This window comes from Falco cherrug, chromosome 1 (assembly GCF_023634085.1).
Source record: "Falco cherrug isolate bFalChe1 chromosome 1, bFalChe1.pri, whole genome shotgun sequence".
NCBI lineage: Eukaryota > Metazoa > Chordata > Aves > Falconiformes > Falconidae > Falco > Falco cherrug.
In genome coordinates, this window is record NC_073697.1 from 20,502,071 (window position 1) to 20,529,011 (window position 26,941).

General features: G+C 39.3%; 2 long non-coding RNA genes across 2 annotated transcripts; both read left to right on the forward strand.

Moving 5' to 3' along the window:
* The first annotated feature begins 380 nt into the window (after nt 1-380).
* LOC129735249 (uncharacterized) lies at nt 381-5,062 on the forward strand. The gene is made up of 4 exons (XR_008730652.1): nt 381-758; nt 3,711-3,774; nt 4,756-4,868; nt 4,973-5,062. It is a non-coding gene; the product is annotated as an uncharacterized LOC129735249 (long non-coding RNA).
* Nucleotides 5,063-5,694: 632 nt separating this feature from the next.
* On the forward strand, nt 5,695-26,713 carry LOC114014299 (uncharacterized). The gene is made up of 5 exons (XR_003557755.2): nt 5,695-5,959; nt 23,351-23,554; nt 23,639-23,771; nt 24,877-24,997; nt 26,482-26,713. It is a non-coding gene; the product is annotated as an uncharacterized LOC114014299 (long non-coding RNA).
* The last annotated feature ends 228 nt before the right edge of the window (nt 26,714-26,941 follow it).

Here is a 26,941-nt window from a genome sequence, read left to right on the forward strand (position 1 = left end):
AAAGAAACAGTTTTACTAGCAATGTATTTCTAAAGCATGGCTTGGATCTCAGTTTTAGAATTTTCAGAGCTGTATGTATTTTCGTGCTTTAATCTCCCAGTGAGCACTTTAATTATAACTGACCTTACAGAAGTCAGTTACTATGCAAAGAGGGAGTTTTTATTTCTTTGTTCTTCAGTTTAAAATAGAATTACTCTGCAGAATCTAGAGTAGTTCTGATGTGGCAACATCTCCAGTCAATTGCAATCAAATTTATATTACACTGTTTGACTTAATGCCCAAGATTTATCTTTATTGCTTAATACCACACTTAGTAAATAGCATTTTTTTCTGTAGTTTCTGTAATAGGAACAATTCTACAAAAGTGGTAGCATGTACTCAAATAGAAACTTAAACTGATCTGATAGCAGCTCTGATAGAAACTTAAACATAACGCATCTGGAATTATTACGGTGAAGCAACAAGCAAGTCAATAAAATGCTTGTTAACCAGAAACTAAAATAGGAAAGCAAGTTAACTTCCAGACTTCTAAATTTTGTACATAAGGAATAGACTCATATCCATGTTAAATATGACTTAAACCAGTAGGGTTCCTTGTGAAATTAAATACCACCTAGCATTAGGAGTTTATGTGCCTTATAGATTTAGGCAATACTTACTACTTTCTATTTTTATTCTAGAACTGGAGTTACATGAAACAGAACAGAAATTGGCCTTCAGACTTGGTATAAGTCTCACTGAATGAGTTAGCAGAGGAGGTAAGTTGTGCAAGAAAGGTTGAACATTCTTGCTGAAGTTCAGAAACAAGAAATGGAAAATTGTGAAATCAGCAATGGAGAGAAAGGAAACCACATCATACTGAAGCTTTGTGTCTGTGTATAAAGTCTGCCTGGTGACTGATACCTGTAAAAGTGAGACATTTGCTGTAGATTAAAAATAAACAAATAAAAAAAACCCAAAAAAAACAGGTGGGGATGATGAATAGGAGCCAATAAATCCCTGAAAACTCCAGGCAGGCCTCTGTAGACTTCTGTTAGCATTTGTTGACAAGCAAGACTCCATTTGCATGTCTTTTGTACTGCAGTTAGGATCATTGCCGTGTTAAAATATGCTCTATTCTAAAGCTGTGGTGAGAGCAGTGGTAGTACTGGGAAAAGTAAATGGACAAAAGACTTGTGTCCAATAAAATTAAGTATGTTTTCCTTTTGCAGAGGGTCTTGTAGGAGCTTTGGGCACATGAGAAGAAAGAGATCCCATCTAGGAATTTGATAAAGACTCATTGACTGGCATGTTACCAAATCCTTTTTAAAACAGCTGATTTTCAAGATCCTGCTCATATCAGTTTAATGGAGTAGCCATTATCCTCTGTGCTGGTAAAATACTGAGTTGGTGATGAGGGGATGGCACTAATGTTGCGTGTTTTTTTAGTTAAGGCAGAGCTACAAAGGTCCTTGGGTTTAGGGTCTCTGTGTGCATGTCTTCCCTGGTATGTGACCTCATGAGCATAACTGCATAATCCTGGAAGCTGGTATTGGTGTTAGGAGCCTGGATCTCTTCCTCAAAGCTGAAGGTCTGTCAGCCCATGTCCTGTTGTTGATCCTTGATGTTGGCTGAGAGTCTGGTCCATTATCTAGGGTGAGTTATCACTGAGGGCTGGCCCTTGGCTGCAGTTTTGCCTGTTGTAACTTCCAGTAGCTTGTGATTTGAATGGTGACAAACAAAGCACCTTCCCGCTGATTCCTTGTGTAGCTTACTCCCTTTTAGGCTATTCAGAAGACATCAGGCCTTGGCAAAATGGAACTTCTAGGACTATGCCCATAGCATGACTTTCTGCCTTTAGTTCCGCTTCTTTGAAGGTGGGTGCATAGTTGCTTCCAGTGCTTACACCTGAAGCAAATTCAGGCAACTGCCATCTACATTAGGATCCTGAGGTTCTTATACTTGCCTGCTTTGCCCAACCAATTATTTCTGGATATCCCCAAGAACAGAAGGTTAACTCACCTGAGAGCAATCCTGCTCCATGCCGTCCCTGTTTTGGGTCAGTTAACCTCCACGCCCACCTGGGTCACCGGGCAGGGGTGGTGCCCTAAAGTGCTTTCACTTAACTGGGCAGTTACCAGAGTCAAAAGACCCTGCATCCTCCCACTTTGGAGGAATGAGTGACAGTGGTCTGATGGGAAATAGTTTTCTCTTTGAGGTACTTGGTGGTAGAGAAATTTCATAAAATTAACTGTATATTACAAATAGGTCACTTGTAAAATCTGCAAATAGGTTGAGCTTTAGTACTGATGGCCCAATATACAAATGCTTTCAACAACATAGCCAGATTCAGTGATATTAAGAAAATCATACGTATTTGGAAAACATTAGGATTTATTTTTATGAAATAATATCTGATAGTTAAACTGTCATATTTTTTCCAGGCTTCTTTCATTAGAGAGACTGATGACTGTTACTACAAATATCCCACAGAGTGTTCAGTTATGCTGGAAGGAGGGCGAAAATGACATGCCAGAAGCTATGCAAGAGAGATGATGCACATTATTCTAGTTTTATGAGATTGTAGGTCTTGGGAAAAGGAGAGATTTATAATGCCACTCCCTAAAATAATTAAGAAAGTGTGTGTCTGATTTATGTATATGCAGTGGGAAGATGGGCTAATTTACTGAAAATATCATGGAAAACAGAATCTCTGAATAAAAATGATCTGGTCAATCCATGTTTTCTCAAGGTACCTAGCAAAAGTCCCCATCTTCTACACTAGTCACGGGATTAAAGTTTGTCCGTCAAATGCAAAAATGTCTTTCTTTGCTTTGGTGGTGAGCCATTGTTTTCTCTTTAGTTTACAGTGATTTGAAGCTAGCTAAAAATAAATGTTGTATTCAGTGAAAAGCACGCCTGATGATCCATCAATATGTTTTATAAATCTTGCTTTCTGAATTGGTATGGAAATCAGGTAGTGTTTCTTTACTTCAAACTGAGCATTGGCATGATTCAGCAGGTCAGTAAAGTGTATGCTTGTTGTTAGTTCATAAATGCTATTAAAATAACTTTTTTTAAAGAAAAAAGTCATCTTTTTAGGAATCACTATTTTGATGACTCAGGAGCAGAGAACAGTGGCAGGCTTGTATACTGTGCTGACTTGAGGTCAGGGACAACTGTATGCATGCGGATCTTGCGGTAGAGTTTGTTAAGGCAAGTTATTTTTCAAAATCTTTGAGACCAGATCTTGTAATTTTTTTCCTCTTCATTTACAACTCATTACTCTGTGGACAGTGAAATAGTTAAAGTCATTTGAACAAAGTATTTTTTTGTGTTCTTCAGGTTGCTTTCTTTGATAATTCGCTTTACACATATTCCCAGAGCACACAGGGAAAGCAAGCCCTGTTAAGAATAAAATGCAGTGTCTAGGGAAAGTTATAGATAAAACTTAGTTGGTTTCAAGAGAAAGTGCAGGGACAGTAAGTTAATACTTCTTATTCTCATAACTGTTAATTAACATGTCAGGCTGTGAGACTGTCTTATCTGTTTTCAAGGGAAAAACAAGTCTTAAGGTTGGTTTGGTTTTTTCCTCAAGTTTACTCCATTTTCTCCAGCAAATTTGGGTTTTGACTGTGATCTCACTTCCGGTTGTTTTAGAGAAGGGAAACTCCACTGATGTTAAGTATTACTATTTTGATGTTAAATGTTATTGTTTTGTTTTAATACAGGATTCAATCAGAAAATTAAAAATGTCACCATTGTGTGTCTGATTTCCCATTGTTTGTATTAAGGGTAAGTAAGCTTCTCTAAAGAAAGCAAGCGTCAGTAAGTATCTCTTAGATATGTGAAGTGACACTATCAAGTTCTAAAGGATTTTTTTATGGTTCTCCAGTGGTGTTATTTTTGTTCCTGTAAACTAAATAAAATGTTATGACTTCTGTACCTACATCAATATTATTTATTCTCAATTAAGTGTTCTACTTGTAATGTTTTTAACAGAGAAGGAAACACACTATGTGAAAAACTAGCTCCCTTGAAATACATTTAAATCATACAGACATACTGTTGTATCCATATGATTGTGTCCGTCTGGCCACGGGCATGTTACCTTATGTATATAATGCATTTATTTGGTGATCATAGCAGATTTTCTTCTTTACTGTGAGTAGCTCTGAGCTTACCTCTTTCTCTCTCACCAATGTGGTCACCCACTGGGGAATTAAAAATTGAACTAAGTGGACTCTAAATATGATATTTTTATGATGATGTACTTGTGTAAGTATAGTTCTTATAAGCATTATTTCTTGAGGCTTTTCTTCTCCATCCCTAATCTCAGTATTTTACTTCAAATTTGTGTGCTCATAAAGATATTGCTGGCCTGTGCCAAAAAGGGAAACAGATCTGTGCATCTGTTCATCTTGCTGGTAGCTCACAGACAATATTACCAGGTAATCAAGACAGATATGGGACTGTCAAACTCTTACATCAAGATTGCAACCAAAGAAAGACTTTTTTTAAAAAAAATCATCTGTTTCCAGGATTAATGTATGTGTTCACAAAATGACAGAAGCAGCAAATTGTTCTGAAGTAAAGTTTGCTCATAGCCATGTCAAATGCAGGTGTAGTCTGTATTTCAGTATTGCAGAGAAAAAGCTTGTCTTCTCCAAGCCTCAGCAGTCCAGCTCTTCATACAATCATGCGAATCAGGAAAGCCAGCAGTTACAAATGTTTTGCAGAAAGCAAACAAGTAGTCATCAGAAGTTTTTGTTACAGGATTCCAGGACAACCATGCACACAAGAATGAGGCCTCCAGTCTGACTTGGAACCAGGATATATATGCACACCTGCACATGGCTCTGGGTGTGAAGTAAGGACACCAGGAACTGGTAAGTACGCATGTTGCTGCTTGTACCAGATAATGTACAAGCTTTTTGCTGCCTCGTGGTATCTTTTTCCCTCTTTCTGAGTAAGTTTCTTCTAATGGTTGCAGGTGTCAGACCCTTTGTCTAAGCTTGTTTTCATGTGTGTCCCAAGACATCGAAAGGTAATATTTGAAATGGGGGTAAATTGAAGAGAGAGAGGAATACTGTGCAAGTAGGATGAGTGTATTCCATGTGAGTTTTGAGAGAGAGAAAATACTAAGAAGGGTGGGACTTGGGGAGTTGTCAGTGCTGTACAAAAGTGCATTTGTAGGAAAGAAGGAGAAGGCATCTCATTGAATAGTCTTACCAAACCAGGTCTGTCTCATTTCTTTTTCTTTATACGTGAGTCAAAAAGTATATTTGGACAGCTTGAGTTAAATTCTGGTTTTTAGCTGGAACACTACAGCCTAAATCCTTGTGTACTATGAATTGGCACCACTGTACTGAAATCAAGAAAGCTTCCTTGATTTACATCAGCTGTTGCATATTCTTAACTAGTAAAAAGTATAATGTAATGCATGTTGTAGATGTCCATATCCAAAATTTTTCAAGTCAGTTCTTCAGCTGGCTGTCTTGAGTGACTGAAATATCCTGAAGAATAGATCAGAAAAATAATAAATTTCACAAATTAAAAAGAACATAGCGGTCCAGGTGTTCCTGATTGGGCTATATGCTGTACCACAGTAGTCCTAAGGAATGTTTGCTTCATATACATCCTCTGAACTTTAGAATATTTAGTGTAGCTCCTGTTTTGAGGAAGGATTATTTATGCCTGATCTTGCATAGAGTAGAGAAACTGTAGGATATGTATAAACAAGTGGTGTTTAAACTGAGGTTATATTCTGGATCTAATTATGGTACTAAGATAACAGAAGATGCAACCCACTAGAAGCAAGGTTCACAGCTTTAAAGTTTTTACTCAACAGGACAAAAGCATCACACCAGATTGATTGATTGGCACATGCCAAAGCTCACACAGGGACAGACCTTGAAGTACCTGCCACAGTGCTGTTTTGGCCGGAAGCCTGGAGGAGCGGACTTTGAAGAAAGCATCTGTAAGAGGCAGTGACCCCCCACCCACCCTAGATCAGAACTTGGGGGAAACCAGAAGCTGTTGGTCTCAAACAAAATGAATGTAATTGGTCTCATCTAGGGAGGAAGAACTATTTTAACTGGCATCTTTCCTCCTCAACTTGGCAAAGAGCAGTATGTTATGGTAAAATCTTGGAAGACCATAGACCATAGGCTCTCTGTGGGCTGTTGCTCATCTTTCATATGATCCATTTTCAGTACCACAACATATTTTTCTTCACAAGGTAGCAGCATTACAAATAGGATTTTTTTCTGACGTTAAAATGGTTCCACATTCTCTCCCCAGGACAAGTTACCTCTTGAGCCAAGAAAGCTTCAGTTTGGGTGCCTGGAGCCAGGCACACACTGCTTTTGGCTGCATGTGCCAGGATTTGGCATTTGTATTGCTGTCTGACTCTGCCTCCAGCTGTAGCTTTTCCTATTCTTACATTTGCATGTGAAAGGTACTGTGGTTCTTTTGCCGGTATCCTGCACCTTAGGCAGTTCTATAATGGCCTAAAAAGGTATAAAAGATGATTCTTGGCATAACAGATCATCCAGACTGTGCTGCCAGAGCTGACCCACCAGGGACAGCTATGCAGGAGGTCTTTGTGTCTTTATGTGTTTAACCATAACTTCAGAGCATCTTTGTTTCTCTGCTTATAAGAGAAGGGGATGTGGGTTACAATGTCTTGTCACTGATTCCCTCTTCTGAAAGGCTCCCAGGAGTAAGTGAAGTCAAGAGAAGGACAGGCTTGTGTGGAGAGGAATAGTATGAAAAGTGTTGTGAAAGGATGGAAGCAGAGTGTTGGAGAAAGCTTTGGTTTAATGTGCCAGTGAGTTAAGAATTTGCAATTTTGACCTCTTTTTATTCCTCAGAGTGAAAGATTGAAAAGGAGTGGTTTAACTTCCCATTAAAAAAAAGCTTTAAGCATAATGATCTACATCTGAGAGCAGGCATTGCGTTGGAGAAGAGGACTCTAGCTTTTCAGGCCAGTAAGAGCCTGCTGTGCTCACAGAGGTAGTGAAGGATGAGCGACCACATCCCTTATTGATCAGCTGCTCTACAGAATATCGCAGAGGTGGCATTGAAAAAAGCAATCCTAAAGATTGCTTCTGGGAACCTTGTAAAATGAAGTTTAATCCTACTGTTGGACAGAAGTCCTTCTGGTGGATTGCTTAAGCTGCACTCTTTTTTATCTGACAGTAGAACAGGCAAAGGAGGACAGCTTAGGGGAGAACAGGAGTTTGGGGGTGCTCTACCACACCAAGACTGTGCAGAGCTTCATCCAGCTGATTTACAGCTCTTCTCTCTCTTTCTCAAAAGAAAGAGGAAGAAAAGGCTCATTTACCTGGAAGATTGGAAAATAGCTTGTGATTACTAGTCATGCAAGAAAGAGGGGGATCGGAGTGGGTGTGGGGATTACTGGGCCAGCTGGACTTTCAAAAATCAAGAAAAAGTTTGGCTTGCACATTGTGTAAGGTTTCTTCTTACTATAACTCCACAGTTTCCTTGTTCCCTGTTTATTTTGGCAAGTTGGTAATTGGTAATGTGATTCTTGTCTGTGACGGTTTATATAAAGTATCCTGTATTCTTGAGCACCCAAAACTCTCACTGGTTTTAATGCAGACTGGTGTTACACTTGCAAATCATGACTAGGTTTCATTTTAGGCATCTATATTTAGTTGTCCTAAGGCACTGTTGAGGGAAAAGAATCCACCCCAATAATACATCTCTAAACAGTGCTGGTATACATGAAACCCTGTATTTATCAAACAACTTAGCACAGTGGCAGAGTAAATCAATGGTGCGTATGAAAACATGTAGTTCTTGTAAAGTATATGTTAGACTAAGTGCCAATATGATGTGTTCCATCTCTGTGCCCTCTTTCTATCTTGAATGTTACAATCATATCTGTTAGTTGTTGCATTTAGAAATGGAGGAGGGGGGAAGGTCACATATAACACTGGGTCTCACGATTGTGTTAAGCCAGCCACAAAAATCAGATGTATTTACAGATTAAAAATCAGGGCAAAATAGCTCTTAAAATATGTTGGCAACAGTAAGTTCCACTCCACAGGTTCAAAATGCACTTCATTGTATTCAAGAATGGTAGTGACCCATGGTCATCATTGAAGGACAAATGGGATGGATGTGAACTCCTGAAACGTACGCCACAGTGTGACAAAGTGCACTGGCATCACTGTTAGATGAAAACATAAGCTTTCTAAAAGCTGGATGTGAAAATCCCATTTTTTAATATCAATGAGACAATAGTGATAAAAATGCCATTATAATTTGAATGAAATTAGGGTCCTACACCAAAAATGATAAATTGAAACTTTAAGTTTTTCAGTCCTTATCTGTACAAAGTTATTTGAGACTGAAAAATGGTGAAGGCAACTCAATGTTAATTGTAGACAGATAAGGTAAACTGGAAGAATTCGCTGGAAGTTATACCTATGTTGGAATATATCTTTTTTATGTTTAGTGCCATATTATGGGAAAAAAAATCAGATCTATACTTCTACATCCAAATGACTTATGTGAATAAAAATGCACTCACAGAATGACAGGACATGAGTTATTCCTGTGCAGAATGGCTAATGTAGATATAAGCACAGTTACCCAAGTATCTGAACTATCTAAACAGATGTGCTGCTGTTTGTTTACACCTTCTCTCTGAATTTCAACTGCAGACCCAAAAATGCAGGCTCAAACTGGTGCAAAATATAGGTGCAAATTATTCTGCAAATGAGACTGAGCTGAATGCAAATTTAAATAATAGAACAGTCTGCATCCATCTTCTGTCCTCTTTTGTGTCGCTTACTTTAGACTCTTATCTCTTCAGAGTAGGAAGAGATTAATACCAATTAATATACTTTATCGTGCTGTAGTTCAGTGCGTACCTCAACAGACCATTAATACAGCCTAAAGGATCAAGACAATAATATGATGCAAGCGAGTGTTCTAGCTCCCCCATTACCTTATTTTCTAACATATAATCTGTGCTTGCTCCTGGAAGATAAGATCTGGGTTTATTTACATCCTTGGACAACCCATGCAAAATAAGAAATGGCAGGAAGCGGGGTGCTTCAGGGAGCAAAATATTTGGGTGAATTTTCCCTTGTATATTTGGAGAAGCATAGGGCTTAAATTTCTCTGAAACGTAAGCTGACTTTTCTTCCTCTCCCCAGGGAACCCATGAGTAATTCCTATGCAAAAGTAGTAAATAACATAATCAGGTGTTTAATCCACAGTATTTCAGAACACTTGACTCTTTACTTGTGCTCATGTCTCATCTTCGAAAACCTATGCAAGAATTTAAGCCATGAGAGTTCTTGAACATACCTGTATCACTCTGGAAAATATGTTTTCCAAAATGACTGAGGGTTAGTAAACTGCCTGTGACTACCTATAGGCTGCACAACTGCCCCAGCCAGTGGGCTAAGGTCGTAGGCACCCAGGACAGGCAAGTACAGAAATTTTCCCATCTCCTCAGACCTGCAAGAGGTACTTATGCTATGGCCAGAAATCTCTTTGGCTCAGAAGAGCAAAGTTACTGTGTCAGCTTTCATCCTGAAATGATACAGATTTGAACCGCCAGGTCTTCAACCCTTTCTTGTGTCAGAGGTTTGCCAAGAAAAATTATAAATAGTTTCAGCCAGAGAATCTTGTGTTCTATGCAAATGAAAGCAAATAGTTCTGGTGTTAATCACCACACCTGTCATTGAGCAAGCTTTGCTGGATCTGCTTACCTGCGTAGTGTTATTCTCATACATTCACTTAAATAGGATTGCTTTGACTCGAGATCTAACAAATCTATCCTGATGTAGTGAAAGTCAGTTGGAAAATAGTGTTAAGTTCAGACTTCTTTATTTGTTTTGAGAATAACTTACGGGATGAATGTACCAAAACTTCGGAAGCACGTATGTCCTTGCAGTATGTAACAGCAAGCCATGCTTTTAGCTCTGCGAGTCTTTCTTGTCTCTGGTACAACCTCCCAGTCTACTGCGTTTATCTTCTTTAGTTTATTTTAGTTTGCAATACAGATATTACCTTATTTTTGAGATACAAATCAAACAAGATCTAAAAAGCAAAGTATGTCCTTTCTGAAGATTTTAAAGATTTACATCTACATTGCTTTTTCCCTTTAGCTAGCTCTAAATAGCACTGCTTTGTATCTGTCACCATACCTGTCATTATCTCATTGTTAGGGTTTGTATGTTTGGTTAGTAACATATGCTCATTCACCTGATTAGCACCATGCTTTAATTTCATTTAATAAGTATATTTCTGAATCAGAATGATCTTCATCAACCAGAATAATTTAACTTTGCCATGTAGAATTAATTAAGGTGAAGACTGTCAAGTGAAATGTAAAAAATAATCATGGTTCTCATTAGGAGATAATAACAAGATTTTTTTTGTTTAGCAGTTTTGTTTTGGTCCCAGCATCAAATTTTAAGAACTGTTACATGTTGTGAACATTCCTTTTAATACATTTGATCTCATCTAGCACCATGCAAATAAATCAAATCCTTAACCTTCTTTTGACAACTAGTAATTAAAAGGGCAAACTAAATATTGAAAAAGAGCTTTAAGAATAGGTAGCTAATTTAGGCATACATCAAGAGTTTGATGAAATATGTAACAGTTGAAAGATGAGCTGAAGCAGTTTCTGTTAGAACGCAGTGGCTGTCTCCAAGAACTGAGTCAGTCATGATACAATTTTGGGAGTTTTGAGATGAGCAAGTAAAGGAAGTGCTGTTAAGAGGAAAGGACCTGGGGAACGGTAGCCATCAAAGAATTGAGTACTTTCAGTTCCTGTTCAGAACGTTTTTGGAATCTAACCATCACTTTTGTTGCGTTTAGGTCTTCGCTTGTTCTCTTTGCATCAATGTACTGCACTCCGTGTTGCTCAGTACATCACCTGTGTGCTTGTACTAGATGCACCTACTTTGGTATTTAAAACTTTTTGCTAAGGTCTAGTGGAATATACACAGACAACAAGACTGTGTAACTGATGTAGATGTCAACTGGAATGGTAATTCAGGTGGGAACCTAAGCATGTTTTAAAATTTAGTTCATTAATGACTTGGAGCATAACCAGTGGAAAAGCTGGTGTAAAACATTTGTGGAAGAAGTCCAGATGGAGAGGGTTTTGAAACAACTCAGGCTATCAAAATGAGAATGTTGGATGAATTGATGAAATTATATTAAGCAAATGCATGAAATTCAATGCACAAATACAAACTATAACAGTGGTGAAGGAGAAATGTAATGTACAAGTGCAAAAAAGGGACCATGTAAGCAGACAATAATGCTGTGGAGACGGATAGAAAGGAGGTTTTAACGAGTCAAAAAATGAGTCAACCAAGTGATGCTGTTGGAAAAAATAAAATTAATTCTGGAGTATGTTAGTAGATATGTGATTTGTCAGAATGTATGTGTAACTGTGCTCAGTAGTGCTAGAATCTTACTGGGAATATGGTGTGTGAGCATTTTGAAGGTAGAGAAGTTAGAGCTCAGAGAAGAGTGTCAGGGAAGTAAGGAGTTTAGAAAAACTGGAGGATTTTGATTTGCTTTATAGACAATAGAAGGCTTGATTCAACTTTTCTCTTTTGATAAAGCTGGATGTAAGAAGGATGACGTTGACTGATTCTGTGTGTCCCCTAGGGATAGGGAAAGAAGTAGTTTACAGGAAAGACATTCTGATGTCAGGAAGAGCTGACCTGAAGCAGACAGCTATTCAAGGTGGCTGTGGAGTCTGTTCCTTTGGATAATTTTAAGAACAACACAGACATGTATCTCCCAGGAGTGCTGGGATGTACTTCCCCTGACTGGGGAAGCTGCTTGGCACCTTCTCTCTGCCCGTGTGCCTGTTTTCTTCCAAGGGTAAGCAGAGCGTGGAGGAAGGCAGTAGGCATTCATAAGGAGTGCACTTGCTTCATAGTGTGGCCTCAGCCAAGTTTGGCTTGAAACACTCTAATGAAAGTTAAATAATAGTCATAAGGTGAAAGGATATGTGGGTTAAAACACAGATGCATGTTGAACTAGTGCAGACATTGTAGACTGGAAAATAATTTTGCAAATACAAAATGCTGGCAAAGTTTCCAAATCAGGAAAGTTCTTTCTTCTTAAATGTGCAGCATTGTTTGTTTTCTGGATTTCCTTTGTGTTGTTATATTTCCAGGATTGTGGTGAACAAAAAGGTCATCGTAAAGTGCTCAAGGAACATGAGCTTTGTAGGGTTAGAGATGTCATCCTGATTGCCTGCAATTAAATCCAAGAAATAAAAATCTCACCCTTCACAGCTCATTATTGGGCAGTGAGCCCAATGAAGTAATTGTCCTTTGATTATGCAGCCAGTCCTGAACATGTGAATAGATTTGATGACTGCATGCTGTGGTTTTTGGTTGGCTTTTTGGGTTTTTTGTTTTTTTGGTTGTTGGTTGTTTTTTTTTAAAATTTTATTTTATGAATTTTATTCTGACTAGAGGCTATACAGTATGTTATGCTACCCATCAGACTTGGCTACAGAGTCAATCTTGAAGAACACTGTTCTTTTCTTGCCAATTTGTTCAGCCTACAGTCACTCGGCCTACAACAGCTTGTCAGCTCTACTGAAAAGAGCCAAATAAGACTTTACCATAATGTTTCTTCCCCTCTCCCTTGCAAAAGACAGTACATTTCTTGAACCAGATCGGGCAGAAGTTCTTGTGGTACATGGCCAAGAGCTCTGTTTATATCTTTTCTGTTCAGAAGAGGCAGCCTGGTCCTGTTAACCATTGAGTGCTGAAGAGGAGCCAGAAAGAAAACAATTCTTTCTGGTGGCGTTACAGGAATGTTCTATTCGTAATGCATCTATGTTTTTTTATGAGCTTCAGCAAACTAAACACAGAAGGAGATGTAATTTCTGCCATTATGCTGTGGCAAAGAGAAACAGCACGTCCGAAGATCAAGAATGAAGGGCTACTGAACTACACAGGAGGAAAAAAATACTCTTAGGAATAAAGTTCTCCAAAGGCATCCATGCAACACATGACGTGGTTGTCCAATACAAGCTGAGAAGAATACTCATCAGAAACACTCTTAGGATAGCCCATAAAACTTTGCAGGAAAAGTGCGTTTCAAGATGAGTTTGCTATGAACACGCTGCCAGCAACAGAACAAAAACACCAGCAAGAGGAAAAAGGGGTGACAGTAGAAGCAAACCTGGCATCTGTGTTCAGGGAAAGACTGACTACCTATAGCTCTTCACACTTTAGATATCTCAGCATACCTACAGAGGACCATATGAAGCTGGCTAGTACCAGAATCCCACAGATTAATCCCTGGCAATTTAGCTTGATCACTCTTATGTACATCATATGCTCTTTGGGGTTGGAATGTTTTAAATTCTGTAGTAAAGGAACCCAAATCACGGCTCTGTCCACCTTCTGCAGTTTCCACTTATGAGAACCCATTGCATATCTGTTTTGCTGTTGTGCATTTTAGCATGACAAAGTATCCATCAGTTCATTTTATGTAAGCAGACATCTTAGATTGCAGTATGCTGCACGAGTTAATGACACAGTGTAGAGTCTGCATCTGGCTGCTCTGGCCATGCCAGTGATGGAACAGAAGAGCAGGAAGTGGTGAAACAGCACAACAATAATTGTACCAGAATAAGAGCAGGACCATCATACAGACGTAGATTATCATTACAGGTCTAAAATTAGGGTATAATCATAATAAACCCCTCATATTCTAACTTAATTTAGGTTCTCCTAAAAGAGCTGCAGATACTTTCAACCCACAAACTGTGTTGCCTGGACAAATCTTCAGGAGTTGTATTTGTCTGCATTGCCTGCTAGCTATGACAACACATGCGGCTGGGAAGGTTTTTGCATTGTGGCCAGACAACGCTACAATGCATCTGTCCTTCTCCTCCTCTCACTCCCTCCCCTTCTCTCTGTCTTCCCTCCTCCCTTTCTCAGTCCTGCTGGGGCTTTTCTTTCAACTTTGGCTGCCAAATTTTCTGCTTCTCTCCTGTCAGGCGTTCTGCTGGTAAATTGCCAGAGCTCTCTTTTCTTCGAAGTGTTCATTTTTCTTTCTTCTCCTTTTCTCTAGTCTTTCCTCTTTCATTTCCTCTTAAATACCTTTTTGTGTCTGAATTTTTTCTTTTTTTCCCCTGTTGCCATCTTGTGAAGCTTTTGCCTACAAGTTTCTGCAATTACAATTTGTTAGTGTATGTGTGATGTTTCCTTTTGCCTTGACTGGTGTAGATTGCCTTTTGGAGCGAGTGTCAATGCAGTTTGTGCTTCCAGATAGCAAGTATGATACCTCATGAAAAAAACCTCAGAAGATTTATACTCTATAAAAGCACGGAGGTGTGAATTGATTGGAATATTTTCAAACTAAGTTTACTTAAAACTAAATTTGTCTTTTCCATATGAAGGAATATAGGTAGAGGAAAAAACATCATTTTAGGAGTAATTTTTTTCTTCAGTGTTATATATTTGGCTGCTTTTCACAAATGAATAGGGGACTTTGAAGTGTTCTGTAATGCTGAGAGCAAATATAACATGAGAGATGATGTCTTCTTTCTAAATGCTGAGGTATGCGGGGGTTTTTAACACCAAGTACACTGTTACCAAAATGCTTCCTATCAGTTGTTGAAAACAACTTTCTCCATAATTGAGTAATGTTTTGTATTCATTTATTTATCTAGGTTGAGGAATAGCAGGAACACAAGAGATTTTCCTGGGAATGCATCCAAGAAGTGCTGGTGGAGACTTTCTAGTTAATCAGTTTGTCAAAAGGAATACTTTTTCCAGCATGCAACATTATTCACTTAACTTTTCATTAGGCCTTTTAATGTAAGTACTATTAAAGCAAGCAGCTGTGATATGGAAATGTTACTTTATGCCAGATCACTTGAAAGTCCCGACTTCTTATCTGTGCAGCAGCAAATGGAACTATAGGTCCTGCGCATTGCTAAATGGTAACAGCCACAGTGCAGCCAGGCTGAGCGAAGGTGGCTGAACTGTGCGCTCCCCCAAACACCACATACATACTGCAATCTTCCTTAGTTTGCTCTATGTTCATATATCCTAAGTGAGTGTTACTCGTAAAGGATTTGAAGTCCCCAGGCATATGTGTCCACTTCCACCATTAAAGTGGATTCAGGTGCTTGGCATGACTGTCTCCAGGCAGACTTTGCTTCAATAATTGATAGCTGCAGTCTCACTGCCCATGTTTCTCTGCCTGGATGTACTCACGTTATGTTTATAGGGCTTTCATATGAGCCGCTGGCTGACAGAAAATGTGGTAAGGATCTCACACTTTCTTTTATTAATGTGACCTATTTTCACATTCTCAGGTGACAAATTGTGCCAAATGAGCTTTCTTACACCTATATATGATGAGAAACTCGTACGTCAACAGCAGCTGTCCTGAAAATGTTGTAAAACTTTTAGTGGTGTGAGGCACCAGGATTTGATTGCCAGGTGATAGTGAATGAAAAAAGGAATGGGACATCTTAGAAATTAACCTTTCAAATATGTACCTGTGAAGAAATGTGTTGCATTCTGACTTACCTGTTTTTTTAAGAGGTGGCTATAGCACTTCTATGTAGTATTACACTCAAAATCTTGTGACAGACAAAAGGCAGTATCACTTGAATTGAGCCAAGAACTTACCATTAGTCTAGTTAGTATTTAGTTACTCCAGTCAAACTTACCTAATTAATTTTAAAAAGCCTCATAAATGGTACGTTACAAATTCTATATAAGAAAGTCTTCCCATTATCTAGCCCTTTTTTCTGGCATTACGTTCACCCTCCCTCTGGGACTTCAGGGCATTGGTTTTGGTCTTCCTCAAAAAAAGGGGGTGTTTATGATGTGTCAGCATACTGAGGACAAAAAGGGTTATTGTTCATTATGCAGTGACTACCAGTTTGTTCCCTGGGTCCTCCTTTTTATACTTTTATAAGCAGGTATGAAACTTGCCATTTGCTTTGTGTACGGACTTGTATAGTTTGTGAGACTAGATTAGTGGACTTGCAGGCATGATACATGCCAACAAAGCAAAACATTGGACTGACTGGTTTGGGTTTTTGTTGGTGGTTTTGGGGGTTTTTTTGTGTGTGGGTTTGTTGTTTTGTTGGGTGTTTTGTGTGGTTTTGGGTTTGTTTGGTTTTTTTTTTTTAGAAGGTATCACAGAGAGTACCCCTATCCAGGGAGTACAATATTGACATTTCTTGAATGTAAAATGCCAAACAAGCGTGGTGGCTGTTTTGAAGCTTTCCCTTTGTTTTGTGCATCCTTCTGGTGACTACATGCCTATTTGCTGCATTGAAAAGCTGCAAAGTGTATGGGGCTTCAGTGCTTTCCTACCAGGAGGGTGGGAATTGAATGGTTTTCACAAGTATAGCAGTTGCATATCTTGAAGTGTACTAGACTTCTGTCCCTTCATTTACTGTGGAACCAGAATTTCAATATATTGAGATTGATGCCTTCTTTCGTGTTTGGGTTTTGTTGTTGGTTTTATTTTTTTTAATGTATCCATTTTTCACTGAAGGCCACAATCAATTGAAATGAATAAAATCTTTGTCTGCTCTGATCTCCCCTCTTTAGGGAGAGTAAGCCAGGGAATCAAGCTAAGTTGTAGCTGATGTGTCATCTGAATTTGTGGTTTGCATTGTACTTTGGGAAAAAAAGTATCATATAGGATGGGTCTCAAATTTAGTTCCTTATGTTTAACACATTTCTTTCATAAGGGTACTGGCAGGTCTTAGCAAATGTGGCATGGCATGGCCACATTCACTGTTTTTCTGTGGAGCTCATGAATGCAAGATGTGGTGCCCTTGGAAAACCCATAAAAATGGAAGGAATGTTGTGAAAAGGCAATATTTTGCAGGGCCAGATTTTGAAGTGTATGTTTTGATCTTTCAGACATATTTTGCATGTGAAAGGGAAATACATTTGTGTGTGACTGATTCTGCCCAGTGCAGTTAGCATGTGTGCCCTCAGTGAGGGGTAGGGGCATCGTCCTTATTCTGATGGTGGCTCTAAGGCATTTGCAGTCTGAGGGCAGAGAGAGGGGAAGAGGGATTAGCTTGGGAGAAGGAAAATGAGATACCCTTTACAAGCCCATTTTAGTCATCACTCAGCACAGAGCAGAGGAGAGTCTTTAAAAGACACTTGTGTGTCTTGCATGAGCTCCGTGTGCGGAAAGATGCATGAAGTGGTTGTACAACAGCGTGACAGATGGGCAGAGTGATGTTAGTGATGGGTTGGGAGGGACAGGCCAAGGTGAGGTTTGACAATTGGGGTAGATGGTGGAGGAAAGAGCCATGTCAGGTTTTGAAGTGGGACAAATTTTACATGGTAGCAGACGGGCATCTGGCAGGTGTATTTGAAAGGGGAAGGGACCTGATCAAATGCTGAGCAAGGACAACAGCTTGTGCTTGCTGCATCTTCTGTGCTTTGGGGGTGGGGGACAAGAAAGTTTTCCTGGAAAGCTAGGAAGAGTGGCACAGTAGCTAAGCAGAGTAAGGATACGAAGAAGAAATTAGTGGTAGAGGTGGAATGTGAACAACATCCCTCAGAGCTGTCATGGAAGAGCAATCAATAAACAGAGTTTGTAGGTGGAGACCCTGGGTTTTCCATTCCAGGTGAGCAATCTCCTACTGGATCTGCAGAATCCCTGAGGGGAGCAGGGGTAAGGAAGAGGAAATGAAGACATGTCAAATATGAGAAATCGTAACTTATTGTTTGGCTGCATTTTTGTCCATCTGTCACTGTAAGAAACCTCTGTGACAAGCGTAGATTCGTAATGAGAAGAGGCTACTGTATCAAATCAGCCTTCTCTGCTGGTATGCTTGAGAGAAAGCAAGCTGGCTAGATACAGTGGCTCTGATGTGCATTCCCACTTCTAATTAGAAATATTTTAGAACCCACATCCCTAAGGGAATTTTAGAGAAATTACTGCAACAAGGTATTGTTACAATGCATTGCAAGACCACAATGGAATAATACTTTAAAAACTTTAAACATTGTACATCTGATCTGATATTGCAACTAATCCATCAAAAATAATGTTGAAGCCTCTCAAAAATGGCTGCTGCAAGTATAAATGCTTATAATGAATGCCAGTGTTGCCCTGCCAAATAGGAAATGGTACTCTGTAAGTCCTGAGAGCAACAAAAAATAGATCAGTAGTTTGTGGGGAGATATCCCCAGCAACATGTGATGGGCACTGATCTTCGTATCTCTAGATGATCAGTGCTGCAGTTTCTCCAAGTCGAAAATAAGGTAGACATTGTTAAGGAACTACCATAGAATTGTTAAAATAGAACGAGGGCTAACCCCACTCAAGGCAGGACCAACTGTACCTAAACCACGAACATACACGGAAACTGGGGGCCTGCAACTGTTCCTGTCACCGCACTATTTGGTTTACAGTGATAAATGATATTGCCATGCATGTGTATTGGGGAGTCTTTTTTTCATACAAAAGTCACTGCTGTCCCTGTGTTCTTGGATTTTTGTGAGCAAAGCAGGTAGTATCATAGAATAAGTTTTACAACCACTCAGCAATGAATTCCTGCTCTTAAAACCAAGTAAAGTCAAGATAAATTTTACTCAAGAAACACTGCACCAAACCCGGAGATACGCTATCTTTAAATAGTGAAAAGAAATGTGGTAATTTATGGACTTGCTAATCAGGCTTGCTGATCAATAAAACAGGAGCTTTAAAGCCTACAGATAATATTGGCCTCATATGTAAATATGTTTAAGTTACACTAAGTTTTGCTACTTTGCTTATGAGGCAATTTTGAGAGAAAAGGTGTTGGTACTGAGAATGGGCAAAGCAGTAGCAGACATTGGTTGTGATGATTTATTTCTTTTCCAGTGCTTTCGGCTGACACATTCTTGAACTATTAGTGAATTAGCTTCTCTCAGCTCAGCTGTTGGAGCTGTTGTTTCTCCTCTGCAGGCATTTGCTATGTCTGACTCTGTCACTGTATGGACTCACAAATGCAGTATTTCTTCTGGCCTCGTGTTTCACATATAAACACAAAAAGGTGAACTTCAGGCTATATATCAGGAAAATGATTTTGCTGGAACAATTAGATTCTGGAAGAAACTGCAGCTAGTTAAGCTAAGTGGACTCTGTGAGCCATTTGGGAGCTAGCTAAACATCAGTGAAAATTATATAGGAAAGGAGTAATTCTGCAGAATGAAGTGTAGAAACTGGATAATATGAGCGATCATTTTTGACGAGGTCCTTACTGTCTATTATTTGTATAGAGAAAGACAATGGTTAGTTAGTAGTTCCCTGTAAAAAAAGGAACTGAGACACCAGCATTTACAGAATCTCAGTGAGTAGTAATTGCAATTTTTAAGCTATTATTTCACTATTTGGGATTGTATTTTAAATGGAGAAAAAATGCTTTTGTTTACCAATGAAGATGCATGGAATTTCCACATGAAACATACAAGTGCTGCTGGATAATGGCTTTTGCTGTCAGTGATTAAGCTGCAGGAATTGAGTTAATCTAGTTCCCCAAAGCACATTTCAGTTAAATTGTAAGAACAGGATCTTTGTTCATTGAAGCCACATGGGTAGATTTTTCAGAACTAAGATCAGGTAGCCTTTGCAGGTGGAGTAGTTGCCCTGTGTTTTCTGCACATTAGTATTGAGTTCTCGACAGAAATCTGCTTCTGGCCATGATTTTCGGCATTCTTTCTGATGGAGCTTTTCTGTTTCTAAATAGTCATTTAGGGACATCTCTATTAAAGCTCGTACAGGAGAAACGATAGAGAAGGAAGTGAGTAAACTTAAGGCAAATGTGCATTTTGAGTATTAGTACTTTCTCATTCTGGATTTTTTGTGACAGCCTTCAAAAACCATTTTAGAAGATAAATAGTTATTACAGTACTGAGGTCATTAATTGGGTGTTTTGGGTTAAGCATGTCAGTAATGGCTATTTTGACAGTATTTTAAGAGATAGCTCGACTGCACCGTATGTTTTCCCCTTTCAAATTGTGATTTAAAGGAATGCTACATGATTGTTGCTTCATTTAACCTTTGAGTTGGCAAATAGATAAAGATGAAATGGATGACACAAGAATCAGCTTTTAAATTGTAGAGCACTAATTTAGAAACAGTGTAGAACTATCTAGTACATGCTGAATGTTTGACTTCATAAATGCATTATAATTCTCTGGTTGTTAAAGAGAAGAGAGCTATCTAACGGTTACAGATGTCATCAGCTTTCGTCCAACAGCTTTCAAGGACTGTATCCAACTTGAAAAGAACAGAATGGTTTAAATTATCTGTGAATAATGCAGGGTTTGGGATTAAGCTGTGTAACATAGGAGGACAAATTCTGCCACCTGCTATGGGTTTACAAAATATTTTTTTGAAATACAGATTTCTCATCTGACTAATTGGAAGTCCCATAATGTTTTTAAATAAAAGTAACAGCCAGGAATGTGAATTGAAGTGGTTGTGCTGGGAAATATGGTCTAATGACAAGTTATGGGGGGTGGGGGAAGGCAGAATAGTTGGCAAGTGGCATGCAGGAAATTTGGTTGCCAAACATTTATCCTGTAGAAGTGAAACAATCCCTCTATGGCCTACTTTACTGTAGGGGATAATTGGCATATTAGCAGTCGGTGTGATATTCCATGGTGGACTGCACCAGTCTGCTATATACGGCCTAAACTTGAGTAACATTTGTTTGCCTTAAAAAGGCATGAGAAACTCCAGACGTAACTGAAGTATCAGCATTTTTTGTTTCAAGAAGAGAAATGGATCAAAACCTGCTTGAACCACAATGGAAATTATTCCACCTCTCAGTGCCGGTTTTCTGTCTTAGTGTGAGGTGTGCTTTAGCAAGTACCCACATGAAAATGGAGTTGTGACTGCAAGTTCAAAGCTGTAGTAGGAGTTAGTTTTCATTAATTTAGGATTGTGTTTTGGCCTTTTAAGCTAACAAGGTCTTGAAGAATCACAAAACTGTCAACTCACATCCTGGCAGGTAAATCATGCAGGAATGCACTCTGAAATATTTCCAACTCTTCTGAATAATTAATTATAATGACAGATTTTTCATTATGGACTCTCAATGCAAGGTATTCCATTGCATTATTCTTATATAGAGGGTGCAAGTTCATTTCTTTGCAGTCTTTATCTTACATCCTTCTAAGCACCTGCTGTTACCTTTTTTGTGCTACTTCATATTCCCATTATTGCTTCTTCCCTTGATTAGGCCATTCCAATACAGACATTACACCTGCTTAGATATCTTTAAAACTGCCTCTACAAATCCCTAAATCTGTTAGAGATGCAAACAAGAACCATGCAGTGAGACGCTCTGTCTTTTGGACACCAAATTGTCATAAAAAATCTCACCATCACTTCTTCACCTGCTCATGTGGTACCCAGGTGTGTCTTGTTGGCCTTGCATTTGCCTGTAGTATGAGATTTGCTGTTCACTGCTGCTCAGAGATGAGATTCCCATTTCTGAAAAACTCAATCTTTAGTCGGCTGCTGTGCGTTCTTCCAGAAAACACCCAGAATTAGGCTTTGGTGGGGGAGAGGGCAGGTTATTTGTTGTTTTTCCATATGCACTAAAATATAAGTGTGTATTGTAAAGAAAATATAGCTGCATAAGGAAGCAGAGTGGTGTTAGAGTGAAAAATTCTAATAACTTTGGAAGACAGTATCTTTACATGTTTTACATTATAGTTCACTATGTTAACACTTGGCCACAATGCTGTGCATCTCCTAATGCATCAGAGTTATAGAAACATCTGGGCTAAATAGCTTCATGCCGATCCACTGAGAAAATTCACAAAGGATTCAATACTTTTAAAGATATTTCATTTTCTAGCTAGGATAGTAGGTTGCATTATGATTATATACCGATTTATGAAACACACAGGAACATTTTGGTTTGTTTTTTTTTTTTCTTTTTTATTCTTTAAGTGCCTACAGGGCACATCTGTGCTTCTTTATTAAAAGCAATGTTATGGCTGGGCCTTGCTTGGCTAGTGTGGGAGAGGGAGCAAAGAGGTTCCTTTTCCCTTTGTGCAGCCCATCAGAAGACTGCCAAAAATTACAGATCTCTCCAGAGCCAGGAGTAATCCTTTAAAAGAAAGATGTTTCTGCTACATCTCTCTTTCACTGTCCAGGAGAGCTGGCTGACCATGTGGGAAAGTACCAAATTACCCGGTTGCAGCCCAGCCAAGGTACTCTGGTTTGAAGCCCCTTTGCTGCAGGCATTGCTTCACACACACTGTCTGTCCCTGGCAGGCCCTTCGGGTTGGACTCCGAAGGAGCAGCACGTTCACTGGCATCCTCTCATCTTGCAGCAGTGCTGTTCTGGGGACAGACCAACCCTGCTTTTGTGTGTTTGTGTCCTACTGTTACAAAGAGGATGGTCTGTAGCAGCTGTTGAAATCTGCCTTTAGCTGTCTCGTCGGGCACACGCAAATCTTGCTGACTATATGGTCTGTAATGGTGTAAGTTGATCCCATCTAGTGTGAGAAGGGACTTCTGGTTTCCAAAACTTCTCTGCCTCCCTGGAAAGTGTGCATGTTCTGCGTTGGTGCTGCTAGATATCCATTATAAAAACCTAATATCAAGCTGTTGTTCCCAGGTATGACTTTGGCCTGTGCGTTGCAGGTCAGTGTTGTGCATCTAAATGTCTTGAATTTCAGTCCAGCAGATGATCAGTGTGGGGAGCAGTCTGGTAGCACATAAGATAACTACCATTAAAGTTTTATTATTTGGCAAGGCCTACATCTTCTTTCTTAAAGAGGTGAGGCGTTGCTACAGAGCCTTCCTTTTTTCACCTGGAAGTATTCATGTGCTGGATACACCTTTCAGTTGCTTCCTCCTGGCTCTGAAAGCTCAGCTTTCGTCTGGCATTCAGGTTGGAATTCCAATGAGGCAAGAAGCTGGAGAAGAGACATTGTGTGTAAGAGACGGGTCTGTCCAGACAGCCTTTCCTTCCAAGGTAGCAAGCTTGTTTAAGTTAACTGCTTCATCAGGACAGAGTCGTAGTCATGGAGTAGAGGTCTGCAGGATTGAGGACAGTCAGGTTGGTACAAGGATGTCTTTTGGTGTGGAGAAGAGAATGTTCTCATCCGTGTGTTTCTGTAAGCATCAGATAAAGCAAATTCAGCCCTGCTTGTGTAGTGTAAAGAATATGTATGTATACTTTTTCAAGTCGGAGCCTCCAACTTTACTCACATTTGAGAGCAGTAAGTTAAACTGTTCCTCATGGTGGATATTTCCAAATAGTCTGATTTAATTTTTCTATCCTGTGTCCTTAATTAACTTTAATATCTTTCTATTTTTTTCCCTCCAGTGAAAGGGATGATGTTCACCCACTGTACTGTTAAACTGACGTGTTATAAGCTCTTGCACTAATGGAAAACCAGTTAATGCAAAATGCAGCAGCTTAAACCAAAAAGGGGAGAGTCCGACTGTAGAGCTGGGGACAGCAACCACCTGATGCTGATCTGCTTGAGTAGGAATGTGAGCTTTGGCTCTACTGTCCCTTCCCTCAAAGGTATGAATTTTGTGGGTTACAAAGAAAGGCTCTTCCTTCCTTGAGGGAGAGCTTTCTGTTTGGTGCTGACTTGCTTTTCAGCAGGCTGAAGAAATGTTGATAAAGAGGCACAAGAGCAGCAAGACATCCTGAGGATACGCTAGAAGACTGAGGTGATGCCCTGAAGGCTGTTTCTCTTGGCCGTGGAAGCTTGACTGCAATTTCTGTCTCTTTTGGGGTAAGTAACAGGCTGCACCAGAGGTGTTGCCACTGTCTTGCTTTCCTGTTACAACAGTTGCTTTCTTAACTGACTTTCAGCAGCCTGGTGAAAACCTGACCATATAGCCCAGTGGTGGTGTTGCCTGCATGGGAGAAAACATTTTTTTTCCTCAGATTAACATCTGTAAACAGGGTCTTGTGACACAGCAAGCAATCTGCTCTCTGTTTCTTTCTACTCACTGGAGTCAACTAAGTTTTGAATTTTTGTAACTTTTGGTATATTTTTATCATGGGAAGAAACTGATTTCTAGACATAGATCAGTAAATGTTCAGGGCAGCCCATAGTGTGGGGAATTAAATCTATTTTCTAAGGTTCACTATCAATACAAACTCTTGTCTGATGTGCATCGTAAGTAAAGTTCTGTCATATGCTTCTGTAAATCATGGCAGCCTGGCCCACTTCTGAGCATTGAGAGACAGCACAGTTCAACACAGAGAATAATGCTGGCATGTAGCACTTCAGGTCATTGTAAATTTCCCAGCCTTAAAGGAAAGCCATAAACAAAACTGTGAAAACTCTGTGATGAGGCCTCTGAGAGTGTTAGTTCTCAGGGTGTGATGGGGTTTTCTGTGATGAGAACAAAGCGCCTCTGTCTGAGGACTGAGCTTTCCTGGGGACTAATCTGAAGCTGTAGACTCAAGCCCAACAGGAACTGGTTTCTCTGCTCTACGTTCCAGCTGCTGGGCACAGTTTGTTGACTTTACCCTCTCCAAACCTTGTAATGTGTGTACTTAAGAAAAAAAGTCTCCTACAAACTTCAAAAGATGAAAGACACCACTTCATAAGTCTTCCACCTCTGAGTACAGGAAGAAAGAGCCAACATGCAACCATGGTTAGATTTAATGTATTGTTGCCAAGTGTTCAGAAAATATATTGAGGGGTGCTGTATGACTTTTGTATGCACTGGAATATAGATGTGCGAAGCATGAACTGAGCTTCGATTCCTTCCTGTCACTGTGGTTTGCAATGACTTAGAATTGCTCAAAATGTTTTGTCAAAGTGTGGGATAGTGAAGAAAAAATAATTTTATTGGTAAAATGCTATTTTTCTCTTCTTTTTTGAGGTCATGGGCCACCAAGAAAACACATTTCCCCATTCAAAAAGGGCAGATGTTATTCCTTACCTCTTATTTTTTTTCAACCACCTCCTTTAATTCCTTCCAGAAAGAAAAAAAATAATCCGAGGTACTATCATTATTGTATTTATTAAAATCAAGGAAAGCAGTTTGATTTTAGTTTTCTGCCAGCTTTAGCCGCAGTACAGAGCGTTCACAGTACAGAGCTGCTTTCCTCTCCATTGCTAATCAGCTTGGTACTGCTCCTTGTGCTGACTGCTCACGTTCTGTCTCGACATCACGCTGCTTCTGTAGTTTCTGAGATACCATGACATAAATGTCCATATTATAGCCATCTCTCAAAGATGAAAAGCTTGGATTCATTACAGAGATATACACCTAACATCAGTCTGCAGGGTCTTCCCAGACTGGTGTATAATGTTACCTGATGGTGAGAGCCCCTTCTGTTCTGAGAGCCAGCTTATTTTAGTGACATTTCTCATTATTACTTTGATTGTACAGAGAAGTAATAATGATGGTGAGTATCTGTTGGGGAGTGGTGGTACTGTTTAGATTTGGGGGGTTTTGTGTGTGATTTTGTTGTTGTTTTTTTAATCCTGATTTGAAAAATAATAAGAAAAAACTTTTGCCTGGAATAAATGCCAGGGAAAAGACATAGCACAGTGTATTTCTGTGTTAAATACTAGATAAGTGATGCAGCTGGACTTGTTCAGTTGGCATTCCAGATGTTTTCAAGTTTAAGTCTCCAAATGTGCTGGTAATTGGCATGCTTTCTAGCATTCAGAAATACCCATGTATCAGCGAGAATGAATTTCATGTTGTTTCTGCTTTGTATCATTTTAGATGCACTTTTTTCAGCTATTTGTAGTACTAAAACCAGTCCCGCATTTCAGAAATGCATAGTGCCAGGTATTGCATTCACACTGGTTAAGGAAATAATTTGTGAAATAAAAACGTATTTTCCAGGACATCTATTGACTGTGTCCAAGGGGATCACATCATCAGCTCAGGAGGGAAATTCTGTTCTGAAAAATCACAGGATGATGCCTTACAGCTTTCACTTGTTCTTTAGGCACTCATGATCTCAATCAGTTTTCTCAGGTATTTTCAGATGGAGAAAGATAAATGATGCCAAGCTGTTATATGGATCAGTTGCCTTTTTATTTAGAAATATTTATTCGGGCGGCTTCATTTTTTTACCGTTCTGCAAAGTCCCTGCTGAAATTGGTGCAGTGTTTAGGAAAATATTTGATGCAGTTTATTTATCTTTTAAGTCTTCTTAGCAGGTAGAAATAAGGTAGGATTGTCAGCCTGTTGAGTCAGTCACATATGAGCAAAATGCTTTGTGGATGTTCCGAAACCATTTAGCAGTTAGATGGTTGAATGTTCCTCAAAGAGGCTCTTTGCAGAATATTTTGTGTGGTGCAAAAGCAGTCTGGTGTTTGAGAGAGAAACAAAGCGCCCTGTTTGCTTCACTGATTTCTTTTATTTATCCTTTAGCATTGAGTGTATTCTTCATAGCTGATAGGAAAAAATCCTTTGCTTCTTGTTCAACTATTAATATCTTTTATAAAAATTGGTATTCCGAAACAGGTTTCTTGGAGAAAAGTGGAAGTTCTGCCAAGCTCCTCTGGGCAGTGTAGCGCCAAGGCCATCCACATAGCACCTCCATGTTTGTGTCAAGACACATGCTCCGCATTCTCTACTTCCCTAATGGCACAAACTCCTGTGGGAAGTTGGAAGAAAGAACTTGGTTGCCTGTGTTGTACAGGCACTAGATTCAGTGACTATTGTTGGTGTGCCTTTAGATGGCATTTTCACTGGAATGTCTGAAGACACCTTAAGGTGGGTGGTGATTGTTACTTCTGTTTTACAATTGGTAAAAATAAATCCCTAGGAGTTTTAAGTGGTTCATCTGAAGATCAGATAATAAATCCAGGGCATGTTATACACCAAACATGCTAGCTGTCAGCATCTGGCAAATAGCTCCATTTAGTTGAAAAGGAAAAAAATCCCAAACCCCTTTAATTAGTCATGGAAGGAATAAATGTGC